We start from the raw sequence: 16486 nt of genomic DNA, 5'->3' as shown, positions 1-16486 counted from the left end.
AGCAATCACACCACGAAACATTCAACGGTGGCAGCTAGTACTCCGGGGACGGCGAACGCCGAAGCCTGCCCGAACCAGGAGGAGGAGCAGTCTCGGCCGAAACCGTGACAGTACCCCCCCCCCTTGACGCGCGGCTCCAGCCGTGCGCCGAGGACGGCCAGGAGGACGCGGACCCGGGCGCGTGGGATGCCCACGGTGGAACTCAGTCAGGAGGAATGGATCCAGGATGTCCCTCCTAGGCACCCAGCACCGTTCCTCCGGACCGTACCCCTCCCACTCCACGAGATACTGGAGACCACTCATCCGGCGCCTCGAGTCCAAGATGGTCCGGACTCTGTACGCCGGGGCCCCCTCGATGTCCAAAGGGGGCGGAGGGGTCTCTCCTATCTCATCCTCTTGGAGTGGGCCAGCTACCACCGGCCTGAGAAGAGACACATGGAACGAGGGGTTAATATTATTGTACTCAATAGGCAGTTGTAACCTGTAACACACCTCGTTCAATCTTCTCAGGACTTTAAAGGGCCCCACAAACCGCCGACCCAGCTTCCGGCAGGGCAGGCGGAGGGGCAGGTTTCGAGTCGAGAGCCAGACTCGATCTCCCGGTGCGTACACCGGTCCCTCACTGCGGTGGCGATCGGCGCTCGCCTTTTGTTGACGGATGGCCCGCTGCAGATGGACATGGGCAGCGTCCCACGTCTCCTCCGAGCGCCGAATCCACTCGTCCACCGCAGGGGCCTCGATCTGGCTCTCGTGCCACGGTGCCAGGACCGGCTGATGCCCTAAAACACACTGGAAAGGCGTTAAATTGGTGGAGGAGTGGCGGAGAGAGTTCTGGGCCATCTCTGCCCAGGGGATATACCTCGACCACTCCTCCGGCCGGTCCCGGCAATAGGACCTCAGAAACCTACCCACATCCTGGTTGACTCGTTCAACCTGCCCATTGCTCTCTGGGTGGTACCCCGAGGTAAGGCTCACCGAGACCCCCAAGCGTTCCATGAACGCCCCCCAGACTCTGGAGGTGAACTGGGGCCCTCGGTCAGACACAATATCCTCGGGGACCCCATAGTGCCGGAACACGTGGGTAAATAGGGCCTCGGCGGTCTGTAGGGCAGTAGGGAGACCCGGCAGTGGGAGGAGACGACAGGCCTTGGAAAACCGATCCACAACGACCAAAATGGTGGTATTCCCCTGGGAAGGGGGTAGGTCGGTCACAAAATCCACCGAGAGGTGGGACCATGGTCGTTGTGGAACGGGCAGGGGATGTAACTTACCCCTGGGCAAATGTCTAGGCGCCTTACACTGGGCGCACACCGAGCAGGAGGAGACATAAACCCTCACATCCTTAGCTAACGTTGGCCACCAGTATTTCACGCTAAGGCAGTGCACTGTCCGGCCAATACCTGGATGTCCAGAGGAGGGTGATGTATGAGCCCAATAAATAAGACGATCACGAACCTCAAGCGGAACGTACGTCCGCCCCACAGGACACTCGGGGGGAGTAGGGTCGGTACGCAGTGCCCGCTCGATTTCCGCATCGACCTCCCATACCACCGGAGCCACCAGACAAGACTCCGGCAGTATGGAAGTAGGCTCAATGGACCTCTCCTCTGTGTCATACCGCCGGGACAGGGCGTCTGCCTTACCGTTCTGGGACCCTGGGATGTATGTGATCTTAAAAACAAACCGGGTCAGGAACATGTTCCACCTAGCCTGACGAGGGTTCAATCTCCTAGCTGCCCGGATATACTCCAGGTTACGGTGATCAGTCAGAATGAGGAAAGGGTGTTGAGCCCCCTCAAGCCAATGCCTCCACACCTTTAGGGCCTGGACTACAGCTAACAGCTCCCTGTCCCCAACGTCATAATTGCGCTCCGCCGAGCTGAGCTTCTTGGAGTAGAACGCACAGGGGCGGAGCTTAGGTGGCGTGCTGGACCGTTGTGACAGGACTGCCCCAATACCGGTCTCGGACGCGTCTACCTCTACTTGGAATGGCAAAGAGGGATCCGGATGCGCCAGCACCGGGGCCGAGGTGAACAGGTTCTTCAGTTTGACAAATGCCCTGTCCGCCTCAGCTGACCACTGCAAACGAACCGGACCCCCTTTAGCAGGGACGTAATGGGAGCTGCAACCTGTCCAAAGCCCCGGATAAACCTCCGGTAGTAATTAGCAAAACCCAAGAACTGCTGCACCTCTTTTACAGTGGTTGGAGTTTGCCAATTACGCACGGCCGACACACGGTCTACCTCTATCTCCACACCAGACGCGGACAACCGATAACCCAAAAAGGAGACGGACTCCTGGAAGAACAGGCATTTCTCTGCCTTGACATACAAGTCATGCTCCAACAGTCTTCTCAACACTCGGCGCACCAGGGCTACATGCTCGGCTCGTGTAGAAGAGTACACTAGGATGTCGTCGATGTACACTACCACACCCTGCCCATGCATGTCCCGGAAAATCTCGTCAACAAAGGATTGGAAGACTGAAGGAGCATTCATTATCCCGTATGGCATGACGAGATACTCGTAATGACCCGAGGTGGTGCTAAATGCTGTTTTCCATTCATCCCCCTCCCTAATGCGCACCAGACTGTACGCGCTCCTGAGATCCAACTTTGTGAAGAACTGCGCTCCGTGTAATGATTCCGTCATAGTCGCAATCAGTGGAAGAGGGTAACTGTACTTAACCGTGATCTGATTGAGACTACGGTAATCAATACACGGGCGCAAACCCCCGTCCTTCTTCTTCACAAAGAAGAAACTCGAGGAAACCGGGGAAGTGGAGGACCGTATGTATCCCTGTGCCAAGGACTCGGCTATGTAAGTCTCCATAGCCGCTGTCTCCTCTTGAGACAGGGGATACACACGGCTCCGCGGAAGAGCCGCTCCTGTTTGGAGATTTATCGCACAGTCCCCCTGTCTATGAGGTGGTAGCCGTGTTGCCCTCGTTTTGCTGAACACAAGTGCTAAGTCCTCATACTCAGGGGGAATGCGCATTGCGGGCACTTGGTTCGGACTCTCTACCGAGGTCGCCCCTAAGGAAACACCTAGACATCTCCCTATACACTGGGCAGACCACTCCATAAGAGCCCTCTGTTGCCACGCAATGGTAGGATCATGAGCGCTTAACCAGGGAAGCCCCAGCACCACGGGGTACGCAGGAGAGTCAATCAGATAAAACTGAATGATCTCCTCATGACCCCCCTGCGTCGTCATCTTAAGTGGTGCTGTGACTTCTCTGATCAGCCCCGACCCCAACGGCCGGCTGTCTAAGGCGTGGACAGGAAAGGGGGCTTCTACCGGCCGAAGGGGAATTCCTAACCTATAACAAAATGCCCGATCAATAAAATTCCCAGCTGCGCCTGAATCTACTAGCGCCTTATGCTGGGAATGAGGTGCCACCTGTGGAAATCTCACAGGAATACTCATGTGACCAACAGAGAGCTCTGGGTAAGTGGGGCGCCTACTCACCTGAAATGACTCCCCAGTGCGTGACCTGTTGTCCCCTCTCCCAGGAGACCCTCCCCAGCACCTGGCCGCGGTGTGTCCTCCACGGCCACAATTGGTGCAGGGGATGGCCCCCCTCGGGTTCTCTCTCCTCCTCTCTCTAGCGCCAGCACCCCCGAGCTCCATGGGAACCGGCTCGGAGGTGCTGGAGGGTGGAATGGACGACCCCCACTCGGGACGTCCGCGGGTAGCCAGCAGGGTGTCGAGACGGATGGAGATGTCCACCAACTGGTCGAAAGATAGGTTGGTGTCCCTGCAGGCCAGCTCACGACGAACATCCTCTCGTAGGCTACACCGGTAATGGTCGATGAGGGCCCTCTCATTCCACCCCGCATCCGCCGCTAGAGTTCGGAACTCCAGGGCGAACTCCTGTGCGCTCCTCTTCTCCTGTCGGAGGTGGAACAGACGCTCCCCCGCCGCCTTCCCCTCAGGTGGGTGATCGAAGACTGCCCTGAAGCGGCGGGAGAACTCCACGTAGGTGATGGTAGCGGCGTCTATTCCCCTCCATTCGGCGTTGGCCCACTACAACGCCTTGCCGGATAGACAGGAGATGAGGGCGGAGATGCTCTCGTATCCCGAGGGCGCTGGGTGTATGGTAGCCAGGTAGAGTTCCACTTGCAGGAGGAACCCCTGACACCCGGCTGCAGAACCGTCATATGCCCTCGGGAGCGAGAGCCGAATGCCGCTGGGTTCCGGTGCTGAGAGAGGAGGACTGGCCGTTGGTGATGGGATGGTGTGAGAAGGCGTGGGCACCTCTCCAGTCACCAACCGGCGCAGAGTGTTGGACATCTCGTTCATGGCGGCCCCAAGTTGCCGGATCATGGTGTCTTGGTCGCTGATCCGATCCTCCAGTGACTTGGGTGCCGCCACTGCTCCTGCTGACTCCATCATGGTGTGTTGTTCTGTCAAGGGCTGAGGTGTGTGAAGTGTGGAAGTCAGGCGCAGGACACCGAAGCTAGTCCAACAAAGTTTACTGAGAAACCAATAGGCAAAATACAGTAAACGGCCTCAACAATAAAACAGAGGCGAGCAATACGCAAACTATGCGTAAAGCAAAATAAACAAGAAAACAGATACAAAAACACGCAGCACTAAGGACAGGCGAAAACAACACACAATCTAACCAATACAAAACAGGGAACTTATAGGACACGTAATCAGAACACAAACAGACACAGGTGTACAAGACAGACCAAAGCAATCACACCACAAAACATTCAACGGTGGCAGCTAGTACTCCGGGGACGGCGAACGCCGAAGCCTGCCCGAACCAGGAGGAGGAGCAGTCTCGGCCGAAACCGTGACAATTATGGTGGAAAATAAGTGTTTGGTCAATAACAAAAGTTTCTCAATACTTTGTTATATACCCTTTGTTGGCAATGACACAGGTCAAACATTTTCTGTTAGTCTTCACAAGGTTTTCACATACTGTTGCTGGTATTTTGGCCCATTCCTCCATGCAGATCTCCTCTAGAGCAGTGATGTTTTGAGGCTGTCGCTGGGCAACACGGACTTTCAACTCCCTCCAAAGATTTTCTATGGGGTTGAGATCTGGAGACTGGCTAGGCCACTCCAGGACCTTGAAATGCTTCTTACGAAGCCACTCCTTCGTTGCCCGGGCGGTGTGTTTGGGATCATTGTCGTGCTGAAAGACCCAGCCACGTTTCATCTTCAATGATCTTGCTGATGGAAGGAGGTTTTCACTCAAAATCTCACGATACATGGCCCCATTCATTCTTTCCTTTACACGGATCAGTTGTCCTGGTCCCTTTGCAGAAAAACAGCCCCAAAGCATGATGTTTCCACCCCCATGCTTCACAGTAGGTATGGTGTTCTTTGGATGCAACTCAGCATTCTTTGTCCTCCAAACACGACGAGTTGAGTTTTTACCAAAAAGTTATATTTTGGTTTCATCTGACCATATGACATTCTCCCAATCCTCTTCTGGATCATCCAAATGCACTCTAGCAAACTTCAGACGGGCCTGGACATGTACTGGCTTAAGCAGGGGGACACGTCTGGCACTGCAGGATTTGAGTCCCTGGCGACGTAGTGTGTTACTGATGGTAGGCTTTGTTACTTTGGTCCCAGCTCTCTGCAGGTCATTCACTAGGTTTCCCCGTGTGGTTCTGGGATTTTTGCTCACCGTTCTTGTGATCATTTTGACCCCACGGGGTGAGATCTTGCGTGGAGCCCCAGATCGAGGGAGATTATCAGTGGTCTTGTATGTCTTCCATTTCCTAATAATTGCTCCCACAGTTGATTTCTTAAAACCAAGCTGCTTACCTATTGCAGATTCAGTCTTCCCAGCCTGGTGCAGGTCTACAATTTTGTTTCTGGTGTCCTTTGACAGCTCTTTGGTCTTGGCCATAGTGGAGTTTGGAGTGTGACTGTTTGAGGTTGTGGACAGGTGTCTTTTATACTGATAACAAGTTCAAACAGGTGCCATTAATACAGGTAACGAGTGGAGGACAGAGGAGCCTCTTAAAGAAGAAGTTACAGGTCTGTGAGAGCCAGAAATCTTGCTTGTTTGTAGGTGACCAAATACTTATTTTCCACCATAATTTGCAAATAAATTCATTAAAAATCCTACAATGTGATTTTCTGGATTTTTTTTCCTCAATTTGTCTGTCATAGTTGACGTGTACCTATGATGAAAATTACAGGCCTCTCTCATCTTTTTAAGTGGGAGAACATGCACAATTGGTGGCTGACTAAATACTTTTTTCCCCCACTGTATGTATGTCTATGTCTGTGTCTGTGCCTGTTGTTCCATAAGGTGTATTTTTACACCAAGCAGTTTAGTCACCTCAACTTGCTCAATTTCCACATTATTTATTACAAGATTTAGTTGAGGTTTAGGGTTTAGTGAATGATTTGTCCCAAATACCATGCTTTTAGTTTTTGAAATATTTAGAACTAACTTATTTCTTACTTATTACCACCCATTCTGAAACTAACTGCAGCTCTTTGTTAAGTGTTGCAGTCATTTCACTCGCTGCAGTAGCTGATAGTGTTGAGTCATCTGCATAAATAAACACACTGGCTTTACTCATTAGTAGAAATTGAAAAAAGCAAAGGGCCTAGACAACTGGGAATTCCTGATTCTACCTGGATTGTGTTGGAGAGAGCTTCCACTTAAGAACACCCTCTGTGTTCTGTTAGACAGGTAACTCTTTATCCACAATATAGCAGGGGGTGTAAAGCCATAACACATACTTTTTTCCAGTAACAGACTATGATTGATAATGTCAAATGCTGCACTGAAGTCTAACAAAACAGCCTCCACAATCTTTTTATCATCAATTTCTCTCAGTCATTTGTGTAAGTGCTGTACTTGTTGAATGTCCTTCCCTGTAAGCGTGCTGAAAGTCTTGTTGTCAATTTGTTTACAGTAAAATATCATTGTATCCAGTCAAACACAAATTGTCCCATACATTTCCTAAGGGTTGGTAACAGGCTGATTGGTCGGCTATTTGAGCCAGTTAAGGGGGCTTTACTATTCTTAGGTAGCGGAATGACTTTTGCTTCCCTCCAGGCCTGAGGCCACACACTTTCTAGTAGGCTTAGATTGAAGATATGGCAAATAGGAGTGGCAATATGATCTGCTATCATCCTCAGTAATTTTCCATCCAAGTTGTCAGACCCCGGTGGCTTGTCATAGGTGATAGACAACAATCGTTTTTTCACCTCTTCCACACTCACTTTACGGAATTCTAAATGACAATGCTTGTCTTCCATAATTTGGTCAGATGTACTTGGATGTGTAGTGTCAGTGTTTGTTGCTGGAATGTCATGCATAAGTTTGCTAATCTTGCCAATGAAAAAATCATTAAAGTAGTTGGCAATATCAGTGGGTTTTGTGATGAATGAGCCATCTGAGTTAGCCTTTTTGCCCAAAATGTCATTTAAGGTGCTCCAAAGCTTTTTACTATCATTCTTTATATAATTTATCTTTGTTTAATAGTGTACTTTCTCCTTCTTTTTATTCAGTTTAGTCAAATGATTTCTCAATTTGCAGTACGCTTCCCAATTGGTTGTGCGGCCAGACATATTTGCCATTCCTTTTGCCTCATCCCTCTAAACATACAATGTTTCAATTCCTCATTAATCCACAGGGATTTAACCGTTTCTACATTCATTTTCTTAATGGGTGCATGCTTATTAGTAACTGGAATAAGCAATTTCATAAATTACACAACACAGACAAACAAATATTATTTACATCAACAACATAGGAATCGCTACAAAACTTATTGTATGACCTCTTATACACTATATTAGGCCCAGCCTTTGGAACTTTAGTTTTTCTAGATAAAGCTACCATATTGTGATCACTACATCCGATGGATCTGGATACTGCATTAAAGCAAATTTCTGCAGCATTAGTAAAGATGTGATCAATACATGTTGATGATTTCATTCCTGTACTGTTTGTAACTATCCTGGAAGGTTGACTGATAACCTGATCCAGGTTGCAGGTGCTGGTTACAATTTGAGGCTTTCTCTTGAGTGGGCAGCCTGATGAAAGCCAGTAAATATTTAAATCACCCAGAAAATATACCTCTCTGTTGATATCACATACATTATCAAGCATTTCACACATTATCCAGATACTGACAGTTAGCACTTGGTGGTCTATAGCAGCTTCCCACAAGAATGGGCTTTAGGTGAGGCAGATGAACCTGTAGCCATATAACTTCAAAAGTCTTTAACATGAGATCCTCTTTAATCTTCACAGGGAGGTGGTTCTGAATATAGACAGCGACACCTCCACCACTGGCATTTCTGTCTTAGCTGTAAATGTTATAAGCTTCTATTGCTACCACTGTATCATCAAAGGTGTTGTCTAAATGAGTTTCAGAGATATGAATGTCATCTGCAAGTTATTGATTTCATGAACCTTGTTTCTTAAACTACATATGTTAACGTGGGCTATTTTAAGGACTTTTCTGGGATGCTTGATTGTTTTCATTGCTTGACTGGGAAGCTTAGCAGAAGTAGACATGCTCGTGTTATTTTTCTAAAAACCTGTTTTCGCTTTGTCATTATGGACATGGGTCATTGATAAGTCATTGTCTCAAAGTAGCCTTATAATGCTGGTAAAGGATCAAGGAACCCAAATTATTCAGGTGGATCCCATTCTCTTTATAAAATGTGTTTTGTTTCCAAAAGGTATCGAAATTGTCAACAAAAGTTACACCCATTGAGCTGCAATAATCACGTAGCCAGTTGTGAAGAGAAAGAATCCTGCTAAAGCGTTCAATGCCACGATTCAGAGAGGGCACAGGGCCAGATATGATGCCATGATTTAGAGAGGGCACAGGACCAGATATGATGCCATGATTCAGAGAGGGCACAGGGCCAGATATGATGCCATGATTCAGAGAGGGCACAGGGCCAGATATGATTCCATGATTCAGAGAGGGCACAGGGCCAGATATGATGCCATGATTCAGAGAGGGCACGGGGCCAGATATGATGCCATGATTCAGAGAGGGAATAGGGCCAGATATGATGCCATGATTCAGAGAGGGCACAGGGCCAGATATGATGCCATGATTCAGAGAGGGCACAGGGCCAGATATGATGGGTCTTTTATTAGTGTCTATCAGAGAGTCAATCAGCTCTTTAAAATCCAGTTTCAACTGTTCAGAGCTGCCCTTCATTAAAACCCACATGGACTACGATAGAATCAATTTCCATGTCCTGATGTAGTACATTCGGGAGCAGCTTAGTAATGTCATTTACTCGAGCTCCGGGATAGGTCATTGTTTTTGCACCAGGAAACAGTGACATTTCTTACCATGAAGCTGCCCAAAATCACGGCTTGCGAGAAGGACGCGGAAATCCACTCACTCCCATTTTTCACAGGACTGGCGAGAGGCAGGATAACCTGAGCCCATAGCTCCCGGCGCCTGGTGCAGGCCTCCGACAGATGGAGAAGCCCCGCTCGATCCAGAGCAGGGACGGAAGGTTTGCCGACTTCGAAAATCATAGGGGAAAGAGACAGAGGCTGCAGACACAGGTACCCCCAGCAACGAAGGTGCAGGAAGATCAGGCTCCAGGGCGGTCGAAAACATTTGTCCAGTCGGACAACGACAAACGACAAGGCGGAGATGCATCCAACAAGCGCGATCGCCGTCCAGCAGGATGGGAGGAGGCTGCCCTGGTCGTCCTTTACGCCCAGGGGCTATCGGAGGGGATGAAGGACGAACTCACCTTCAGGGAGCTGCCTGAGCGATTGGACGGCCTTGTCGAACTCTCGGTGTGGGTAGACAATCGGCGTCGTGAGAGGGCGCATGAGAGAGGGATGACGCAAGGCGCGCCTCCACATCCATCCGCATCTAAGTTTAGCTGCACTGTCAAGCAGGCTTCAACCTGTCTGTTAAGCAGTATTTCGGGACAAGAAATAGCGGTCTCTAGCTGTTAATAACATCGTGGAATCCATGCAAAAACAAGTTCAGTATCTATATCTAACGAAGATTGGTTTTCTTTTGTTGACAAAAACAACATACTGAGTGTTTCCAGCGTACAGTGTTCAGCTGCGCCACTCTGAAGACGTGTCCACAACTCAGGTCCCACAGTTGACAGTGCATGGTTGGGGACAGAAGCCCCAGATCATCAGCAAACAGGAGACATTTGACTTCGGTGTCTAGTAGGGTGAGGCCGGGTGCTGCAGACTGTTCTAGAGCCCTCGCCAATTCGTTGATAGAAATGTTGAAGAGGGTGGGGCTAGGGCTGCTACGGTGACTGTATTACTGCCACACCGGCGGTCACGTGACTACACCACGTGACTGTGGTGTAGTAACGGTAACTAGGCTTCTCCAAGCTCTGATGCTGCTGATGGTCATTAGTAGTCTACCAAACTTGCTAACTGCCTGGTACTCAGCACTCTACTGTCCCTCTAATCACTCTGACATCAATGCAAATGTCATCGGAAAAATCTAATCAAACACTTCATGAGACCCCATGAGGTCATGTTGCGCAACATTTTTTTATAGGCTATGCAATTGCGTGAGAAAACAGAGTGATGGCCTCTATTAAAAAGAGGAGGATCCCCATCAGCTTTGTATTTATATCTTGACTTTCCTTATATTAGGCACATTGCTTGTCTTTACAACAAGAGTATAGCCTACCTGGCTGGCATGAAAATCAACCACAGGAAAAGCCTCCTCCATTTACTTTTTAAGTGCATATATGACATATTTTTTTTCAACCACTTAACAAACTATAGTTTTGGCAAGTCGGTTAGGACATCTACTTTGTGCATGAAAATTGTTTACAGACAGATTATTTCACTTATAATTCACTGTATTAACAATTCCAGTGGGTCAGAAGTTTACATACACTAAGTTGACTGTGCCTTTAAACTCCTTGGAAAATTCCAGAAAATGATGTCATGGCTTTAGAAGCTTCTGATAGGCTAATTGACATCATTTGAATCAATTGGAGGTGTACCTGTGGATGTATTTTAAGGCCTACCTTCAAACTCAGTGCCTCTTTGCTTGACATCATGGGAAAATCAAAAGAAAAAAAATGTAGACCTCCACAAGTCTGGTTCATCCTTGGGAGCGATTTCCAAATGCCTGAAGGTACCACGTTCATCTGTACAAACAATAGTACGCAAGTATAAACACCATGGGACCACGCAGCCGTCATACCGCTCAGGAAGGAGACGAGTTCTGTCTCCTAGAGATGAACGTACTTTGGTGTGAAAAGTGCAAATCAATCCCAGAACAACAACAAAGGACCTTGTGAAGATGCTGGAGGAAACAGGTACAAAAGTATCTATATCCACAGTAAAACAAGTCTTATATCGACATAACCTGAAAGGCCGCTCAGCAAGGAAGAAGCCACTGCTCCAAAACCGCCATAACAAAGCCAGACTACGGTTTGCAACGGCACCTGGGGACAAAGATCGTACTTTTTGGAGAAATGTCCTCTGGTCTGATGAAACAAAAATATAACTGTTTGGCCATAATGACCATCGTTATGTTTGGAGGAAAAAGGGGGTTGCTTGCAAGCCGAAGAACACCATCCCAACCGTGAAGCACGGGGCTGGCAGCATCATGCTGTGGGGGTGCTTTGCTGCAGGAGGGACTAGTGCACTTCACAAAATAGATGGCATCATGAGGAAGGAAGATTATGTGGATATATTGAAGCAACATCTCAAGACATCGGTCAGGAAGTTAAAGCTTGGTCGCAAATGGGTCTTCCAAATGGACAATGACCCCAAGCATACTTCCAAAGTTTTGGCAAACTGGCTTAAGGACATCAAAGTCAAGGTATTGGAGTGGCCATCACAAAGCCCTGACCTCAATCCTATAGAACATTTGTGGGCAGAACTGAAAAAGCGTGTGCGAGCAAGGAGGCCTACAAACCTGACTCAGTTACACCAGCTCTGTCAGGAGGAATTGGCCAAAATTCACCCAACTTATTGTGGGAAGCTTGTGGAAGGCTACCCGAAACGTTTGACCCAAGTACTAATTGAGTGTATGTAAACTTCTGACCCACTGGGAATGTGATGAAAGAAATAAAAGCTGAAATAAATCATTCTCTCTACTATTATTCTGACATTTCACATTCTTAAAATAAAGTGGTGATCCTAACTGACCTAAGACAGGGAATTTTTACTAGGATTAAATGTCAGGAATTGTGAAAAACTGAGTTTAAATGTATTTGGCTAAGGTGTATGTAAATTTCCGACTTCAACTGTATGATGTATAGAAGAACTGAGACATTTTCAGCTTCCAGGAATTGTGTACAGATCCTTGCGACATTGGGCCGTGCATTATCAGGCTGAAACATGAGGTGATGGTGGCGGATGAATGGCACGACAATGGGCCTCAGGATCTCGTCACGGTATCTCTGTGCATTTAAATAGCCATTGATAAAATGCAATTGTGTTCGTTGTCTGTAGTTTATGCCTGTCCATACCATAAACCCACCGCCACCATGGGGCACTCTGTTCACAACGTTGACATCAGAAAACCGCTCGCCCACACAGCGCCATCTTTCCGTTACAGTTGAAACCGCGATTCATCTGTGAAGAGCACACTTCTCCAGCGTACCAATGGTCATCGAAGGTGAGCATTTGCCCACTGAAGTCAGTTACGACACCGAACTGCAGTCAGGTCAAGACCCTGTCCAGGATGACGAGCACGCAGATGATCTTCCCTGAAACGGTTTCTGACAGTTTGTGCAGAAATTCTTTGGTTGTGCAAATCCACAGTTTCATCAGTTGTCCGGGTGGCTGGTCTCAGATGATTCCGCAGGTAAAGAAGCCGGATGTGGAGGTCCGGGGCTGACGTGGTTACACATGGTCTGCGGTTGTGAGGCCGGCAACAGCTCTGGTGGACATTCCAACAGTCAGCATGTCATTTGCACACCCCCTCAAAACTTGAGACATCTGTCACATTGTGTTGTGTGACAAAACTGCACATTTTAGAGTGGCCTTTTATTGTCCCCAGCACAAGGTGCACCTGTGTAATGATCATGTTGTTTAATCAGCTTCTTGATATGCCACACCTGTCAGGTGGATGGATTATCTTGGCAAAGGAGAAATGCTCACTAACAGCGATGTAAACAAATTTGTGCACAACATTTGAGAGAAATAAGCTTTTGCGCATATGGAAAATTTCTGGGATCTTTTCTCTCAGCTCATGAAACGTGGGACCAACACTTTACATAGTTTGTTTATATTTTTGTTCAGTATGTTTAAAATACAACATAGGGTCTCACGGTCCCCTTCTGTGTCTTAATCTTTTTCTTTCTTGTTAAGCATTTTCCAATAATGGAGTGTGAGACCTTATGGGAATCTGAAGGAGAGTAGAGGAATTTAAGACAATTGAGCATAGACTCTCTAGCTACACATAACTCTACTATCATCATTACCATGATTTATACAATTTGGGCTTAGCTAATTATGTTATCCACTGCTAGCTAATAATAATATCAACACTTTACATGTTGCACTTACATTTTTGTTCAGTATAGTATTGAGTTTGTTCGGCTTTAATGCCTCATGATTGAGTATTGCCCTGTTCAAGTAGACTGTGATTTTGCTGTGGTCTGATAGGGGTGTCAGTGGGCTGACTGTGAACGCTCTGAGAGACTCTGGGTTGAGGTCAGTGATAAAGTAATCTACAGTACTACTGCCAAGAGATGAGCTATAGGTGTACCTACCATAGGAGTCCCCTCGAAGCCTACCATTGACTATGTACAGACCCAGCATTCGAAAGAGCTGCAGCAGTTGTGACCCGTATTTGTTGGTTGTTTTGTCATAGTTGTGCCTAGGGGGGCATATGGGGGAGGGAATGCTGTCAACTCCAGGTAGGTGTTTGTTCCCCTGTGTCCTTAGGGTGTCAGGTTTTTGTCCAGTTCTGGCGTTTAGGTCACCACAGACTAGTACATTTCCCCGGGTCTGGAAATGATTGATCTCTCCCTCTAGGAGGGAGAAGCTGTCTTCATTAAACAGGAACTAAGGACTGTTCAACGTTGGTCTTACCAATCGGAATCTATGATTCAAGATTGCTTTGATCACGTGGACTGGGAAATGTTCCGGGTTGCCTCGGAGAATAGTATCAATGTATACACCGACTCGGTGACTGAGTTCATCAGGAAGTGCATAAAGGATGTTGTTCCCACTGTGACGATTAGAACTTAATCAAACAAAAAAACCTGGATAGATGGCAGCATTCACGCAAAACTGAAAGCGCAAACCACCGAATTTAACCATGCCAAGGTGACTGGGAACATGAACATGTACAAACAGACCAGCTATGACCTCCGTAAGGCAATCAAAGAGGAAAAACGACAGTACAGGGACAAAGTGGGGTCGCAAGTCAATGGCTCAGACACGAGACATACACTATATATACAAAAGTATGTGGACACAACTTCAAATTAGTGGATTCGTCAATTTCAGCCATACCCATTGCTGACAGGTGTATAAAATCGAACACACAGCCATGCAATTTCCATAGACAAACATTGGCAGTAGAATGGCCTTTCGGAAGAGCTCAGCGACTTTCAACGTGACACCATCATAGGATGCCACCTTTGCAACAAGTCAGTTCGTCAAATTTCTGCACTACTAGAGCTTCCCCGGTCAACTGTAAGTGCTGTTATTGTGAAGTGGAAATGTCTAGGCACAACAACGGATCAGCCTCGTAGTGGTAAGCCAAACAAGCTCACAGAACGGGACCGCAGAGTGCTGAAGCTTGTAGCGAGTAAAAATCGTCTTTCCTCGGTTGTAACACACACTACCAAGTTCCAAACTGCCTCTGGAAGCAACATCAGCGCAATAACTGTTCGTTGGGAGCTTCATGAAATGGGTTTCCATGGTCGAGCAGCCGCACACAAGCCTAAGATCACCATGTGCAATGCCAAGCGTCGGCTGGAGTTGTGTAAAGCTCGCCGCCATTGGACTCTGGAGCAGTGGAAACGCACACTCTGGAGTGATGAATCACGCTATACTATCTGGCAGTCCAACGGACGAATCTGGGTTTGGCGGATGCCAGGAGAACGCTACCTGCCCGAATGCATAGTGGCAACTGTAAAGTTTGGTGGAGGAGGAATAATGGTCTGGGGCTGTTTTTCATGGTTCGGGCTAGGCCCCTTAGTTCCAGTGAAGGGAAATCTTAACGATACAGCATACAATGACATTCTAGACGATTCTGTCCTTCCAACTTTGTGGCAACAGTTTGGGGAAGGCCCTTTCCTGTTTCAGCATGACAATGCCCCTGTGCACAAAGCGAGGTCCATACAGAAATGGTTTGTCGAGATCGATGTGGAAGAACTTGACTGGCCTGCACAGAGCCCTGACCTCAACCCCATCGAACACCTTTGGGATGAATTGGAACGCAGACTGCGAGCCGGGCCTAATCGCCCAACATCAGTGCCCGACCTCACTAATGCTCTTGTGTCTGAATGGAAGTAGGTCCCCGCAGCAATGTTCCAACATCTAGTGGAAAGGCCCCTTAGTTCCAGTGAAGGGAACTCTTAACGCTTGTCATGAACCCTGCATCCTGAGTCGGTTCCTGCCTGTGTTGCCATTTTTCTGCTCGGAATCTCCAGTTTCCTGAGGGTTCTTGAACGCTCCCTGCCTGGTTGCCGGGCGACGTTGCTAGGCGGGAGATCTCCCGATTAACCGCACCTGCATCTCATCAGCGATCTGCACACCTGGTCCTGATCATCACCTTCATAAGCTCTGACCTGACATCCATTCCCTGCCGGATCGTTAGCCATGAACAGTATGTTTGTCAGTGTATCAGCCTTGGAGCTTCTAGCGTTGGTTTTGTTGTTTTGCACCTTGTTGGCTTGCTGTGTACTTACCTCCGTTTTGTTCTATCTGCAGTCACTCACCCGGAACCTTCACCCAACCCCTGCCTGGTGGTCGGCGGCTGCCGAGCCATTATTGGACCTGCCACTGCACCCCCACCAACTCATCTCCGCCGCCCGCTCTGTTCCCTGGATTATTCAGCATCGCTTTTGAATCTGTTAAATAAAGACTCACCTTCGTTTCAACTCACCTTGTCCTGGTCTGCTTCTGGGTTCTGGCTTAGTAAACCGTGACAACGCTACAGCATACAATGACATTCTAGATGATTCTGTGCTTCCATTCTATACTGTTGGCAATGTAGTGTATGTGGCAGGGTCTACAGACAATCAGGGATTATGAAGGGAAAGCCAGCCACGTTGTAGACACCAACGTCTCACTCCCGGACAAGCTAAACACCTTCTTCGCCCGCTTCGAGGAAAACACAGAGCCGGCGACGCGGTCCACTGCCGCTCACAAGGACTGTGAACTCTCGTTTTCCTTGGCCGACGTGAGTAAGACATTTAAGCGTGTTAACCCTCGCAAGGCTGTCATGGCCCAGAAGTCCTCCCAAGCCACGTCCTCAGAGCATGTGCAGACCAGCTGACTGGAGTGTTTACGGACATATTCAATCTCTCCCTATCCCAGTCTGCTGTCC

At 48.2% G+C, this 16486-nt stretch overlaps 1 long non-coding RNA gene across 1 annotated transcript; it reads left to right on the top strand.

The window, feature by feature from the left end:
• Window positions 1-15532: 15532 nt before the first annotated feature.
• On the top strand, window positions 15533-16037 carry LOC311135881. Its single transcript, XR_014613818.1, has 2 exons — window positions 15533-15763; window positions 15868-16037. It is a non-coding gene; the product is annotated as an uncharacterized lncRNA (long non-coding RNA).
• The last annotated feature ends 449 nt before the right edge of the window (window positions 16038-16486 follow it).

The sequence above is a fragment of the Coregonus lavaretus genome (genome assembly GCF_964263955.1).
Source record: "Coregonus lavaretus genome assembly, chromosome: 10".
Taxonomy (NCBI): Eukaryota; Metazoa; Chordata; class Actinopteri; order Salmoniformes; family Salmonidae; genus Coregonus; species Coregonus lavaretus.
Note: the sequence above shows the minus strand (reverse complement) of the source record. Positions and strands in the feature narration are given on the sequence as shown.